The following is a 4,655-nucleotide window of genomic DNA, read 5'->3' as shown; positions in this document are numbered from 1 at the left end:
AGCTAGTGGGAAGTCGCTATATAAAACAGGGAACTCAGCTCAGTGCTTTGTGATGACCTAGAATGGTGGGAGGGTTTCCCAAGGGGCGCTAGTGGTGAGGAGCCAGCCTGTTAATGCCGGGATGTAAGAGAGTCTGATTCCTTCCCTGGGGTTGGGAAGATGCCCTGGAGGAGGGAATGGCAACCGACTCCAGTACTCTTGCTTGGAGAATCCCATGGACAGAGGAGACTGGCAGGTTGCAGTCCATAGGGTCATGAAGAGTCAGACACGACTGAAGTGACTTAGTGTGTACACTTGCACGCAGAAAGGCTGGATGGGGGAAGTGGGAGGGGGAGGCTCAGAGGGAGGGTATATACATGTACTTAGAGCTGACTCATGTTGATGTACAGCAGAAACCTACTCCACAGTGTAAAGCAGTTATCCTCCAATTTAAAACTAGATTTTTAAAAAAGGCTGGAGGTGAGGAATCAGGTAGAGAGCCATTTCTTTCTCCTCCTGTGTCTCTTGCCTCTACGCAAGGAAGAGAAACCTTTCCCAGAAGCATCTTGGCTAACACACTGTTGTAATTTTCACTCCTGGATCACATGAGCAAATCTGGCTTCTAAGGGTTGTGGGAAAATGAACACATGAGGGGGCCAAAGAAGGGGGAAGTGGTTGGGAACAGCTTTGGATAGACCCCCAAGAAGAAGGCTGTCTTGTTTAAAGCCCCTGAATAGGGAATGAATATGATGAAACAGAGACGAGAGACTGTTAAAAGTGACATGAAGTCTGCCTTCCAGTCAAACCTCTTCTAACAGTGGAGGTCATGAAATCAAAAGTGAGTATGTAAATGAGAGAAGGAGGTCAGGTAAGAATTAGAGCTACTGATCCATCTCTTTCCGCATCACTTGAGCATCTAAGACAAAGACAGGAAATCAACATTTTTCTCTGCAGAAACAACAACTCTAGAAGAATAGACCTCTGTGTATTGGCACTTGGGTCTCCTCCAATAAAGAGCTGATTTCCACCAGAATCCCTAAGGTAAAATCTAATTAGTATTGTATTGCTTTGCTCTTAAATATAGATAGCCAGGAATCACCAGGAGTTTAAGGAAGGCTGCTAACAAAAAGAACAAAACAAAATAAATAGAAAAATTAATGAGAAGAAAACTGAAAAGACCAAGGAAATAGAAAAGTTTGTATATAATTGGCATGCTTTGAAAGAAGCAAGAATATATTTCTATCCTCTGAGTAAGAAGCAGTTTTAAAAAATAAAACCCAATACTAAAATGAAAGATTAATAACCCTAACACAAAAATAAAGAAGACAAACTACAAACTGGGAGGAATTATAATAAATATAGACAATATCATAGTAAACACTGACAGTAGATCAGTAACCAAGTTATATAAGAACTTCTACATTAAAAATAAAAAGCTAGAACTTCCCTGGTAGTCTGGAGGCTAATATTCCATGCTCCCATTGCAGGGGCCTGAGTTCAATTCCTCGTTAGGGAACTATTCCTTGGTAGATCCTACAAGCTGCTACTGAAGATTCTGCACAAGGCAATGAAGATCGAGGAAGATCCCACATGCAACAACTAAGACCCGGTGCAGCAAATAAACAAATATTTTAAAAAATCCTCCAGTTAAAAAAAAAAGACTGCAGTGACATACCATTTTTTATTCACTTAATTGGCAAAAGTTAAGAAGTCCAACAATACTAACAATTAGGAGGATGTGAATCAACCTCAGCAATGCAGCTGACCATGTAATTTGGTACAACTTTGGAAAACAATTTGGCACTACTTTGTAAAAGTAAATCTTTGAAGATCTCACAGTTCAGCAATTTCATTTCAAAGTATATAATCCATAGCTCCTCAACATAACAACTGAAGACAAGTAGAACATTCAAAAGAGTGTTGTTCCAAGAGTAAAAACTGGAAACAATCCAAATAAACTTATTCTTACAATGGAATATTACACAGCAGTGCATACGAATGAAATATAGCCAAACAAAGCAATGTGGACATTTAGAAAGAATGTTGAGTGAAAAAAGCAAATTCTAGAATATTCTGTACAATCTTTCATTTGTATAAATCTCAAAAAAGCAAAACAAAGCAATATACTGAATATGTTAATATGTGATAAAATTGTTTTTATAAGCAATGGAATGATAAACACTAAATTCAAGAATGTGGTTTCATCTGGGAAGAAGTGATGTGATGGAAAGCACCTATAGCCAGGTATCAGTTCAGTTCAGTTCAGTCGCTCAGTTGTGTCTGACTCTTTGCGACCCCATGAATCACAGCACGCAGGTATAAGTTATTAGTATAGGCTGGTTCTTGAACTGTAGCATATTCATGAGTGTTCATATAATATAGTGTTTTATACCTTAGAAACATTTTATACATAATCTTTTGCTTGTTATAATTACTTATACTGTATTAAAATATAGAGAAAAACAACATTCATATAATTTCAAGTTTGCAAATTCAATAAAATATATGGTACAATGTTTTCTCACAGTATTTTCAATTTGATTCTTATAATAAAGCTAGAGGGTTTGTGTCAGATATTCTAGCAAGTGTGTTGAGGAAAATGTCACGAGGCCAAGAGACCTCAGGTGTCTCATTCAAGGTCATCCTTTGATAAGTGATGGGTTAGGGTCTTCAGTTGAAGGCTTAAGACTCAGAGTGCTGGGCAGTTTCCAACAACCCAGATTCATACCTAAATGCAGTACTAGGTAAAGGGGTCAAAATACAAAAAACAGAACTGCTCTTCTGGGGAAATGCTGTCATCCTAAGAAGAAACAGGCAACCAAGAAGGCAGAAAGGAGGGTGGGACTTTTCAGAATGTTTCTGAAACAACACATCCTATCATCATAGGAGTGTTCAAACAACCATCAAAAACAAAAATAAGGGTACTATCCATTTTCCTAAAAATCTGAATATGTTGCTTAGGTTCACTGTGCATTTACTTCTATGAGGACCATCACAACACATCCAGGAGACATGAACAGGGCAGACACAGCAGCTCTCTCTCCACTTTACAAGTGGAAAACAAGGCCAAAGTGATCTACCTACTGTCATTCCCTTGTACCATCCAACTGATGTGAGTGTAATCTCTCTGGTGCTGCCTCATCTCCTGGTTCATCAGGGTGCAGATCATGGGCAAGCATGGGGTTCTTGACTGTGTGGCTGATGGACACAGCCTGGACCATGGAGAAAGAAGAGAAGGGCCTGGCATAGAGGTAAATGCTTGGAATGAAGACCACAGACACCAGGACAATGAGTGTGGTACAGGCGGAAGCTGCTTTCCTCCTTGGCTGCCGTGAGTGGGACCTGAGCATCACCAGGATGGCTGAGTAGGAGACCAGGAGGAGGAGAAACCAGATGACATCCAGCATCCCACTGTTGCAGATCATGAGGAACTTCAAGACAGAAGTGTCAGTGCAGGCAAGTTTCAATACCTGTGGAACATCACAGTAGAAGTTATCTAGGACTTTGGGGCCACAAAAAGGCAGTGGGAGCATCAGAGCCAGTTGGGAGATGGAATGAACAAAATCTACCATCCAGGCTGTCACCACCAATCCCACGCAGAGTTGAATGCTCATGATGGTGACATAGTAGAGGGGCTGGGAGATGGCTATGATCATAGACCATGATCTATGGTCATAGATCATAGACCTTCATAGAGAAGAAGAAGGTCATGACACCTCCCAGAAAGTGGAGGAAGAAGACCTGAGCCTTGTAGCCTTGATAGGAGATGGTCTTCTTCTCAGCGAGGAGGTCCACCAGCATCTTGGGGCAGGGACTGAGGAGAAACAGACATCTATGACTGCCCAGTTTCACAGCAGAAAATACATGGGTGTGTGGAGCCTGGAATCAGAGGTCACTGTGAACATGGTGAGGAGGTTTCCCATGAGAGTGGTGGTGCCGACAGGAGCACCAGAAACAAGACAAGCTGGAGCTCCTGAGTCTGTGAGAGCCCCAGGACAAATTCTGATATACATGAGAGATTCCCTGATTCCATGGTGTCTTCTCCATACATCTAAAGAAAACACACCAGGAGAGAGATGCATTATTGCTCAGGGGCTCACTCAGATTGAGTCTCCAGGTCTCAATGATGGACTTTCATGTGCAGATCATAATACCTGGTGCTGACTTAATGGTCTTGTCTCTGGAGAGTTCCCTAGTTGGTGCTGGAATATATATTCATCAGGGGCTTCCCAGGAGGCTCAGTGGTAAAGAACCTTCCTGCCAGTGTAAGAGACACAGGAGAGGTAGGTTCAATCCTTGTGTTGGGAAGGTCCCCAGGAGGAGGAAATGGCAATCCACTTCAGTATTCTTGCCTGAAAAGTCCCATGGAGAGAGGAGCCTGGCAGGCCACAGTCCATGAGGTCACATAGAGTCGGACATGACCAAGCAACTGAACACAAACACGAGTATATATTCACAAGATAGCTTAACGCTATCCAGAGACACATGTGACCTGCCTTTCAAATATTCCGTGTTATCTACTGGTGATAAGACACTTGGAGTTCAACAGACCTGCAGTTAAATTTCTGTTTTTTTATATTTGACCCTGGAGAAATTACTTAACCTCTCTAAGTTTCCACATTTGTATGGTAGAAATAAAAATGACTTTCTTTATAGAATTGTCTAGAGGATTAAAT

General features: G+C 41.5%; 1 pseudogene; it reads right to left on the bottom strand.

Moving 5' to 3' along the window:
- Positions 1-3,055: 3,055 nt before the first annotated feature.
- Positions 3,056-4,012, bottom strand: LOC129536330 (olfactory receptor 4D2-like; annotated as a pseudogene).
- Positions 4,013-4,655: the final 643 nt, after the last annotated feature.

Source organism: Moschus berezovskii, chromosome 20 (genome assembly GCF_049115385.1).
Source record: "Moschus berezovskii isolate FMDL1 chromosome 20, NW_MosBer_1.0, whole genome shotgun sequence".
Lineage (NCBI taxonomy): Eukaryota > Metazoa > Chordata > Mammalia > Artiodactyla > Moschidae > Moschus > Moschus berezovskii.
The sequence above is the reverse complement of the archived record's forward strand: the minus strand, read 5'-3'. Positions and strand labels throughout refer to the sequence as shown.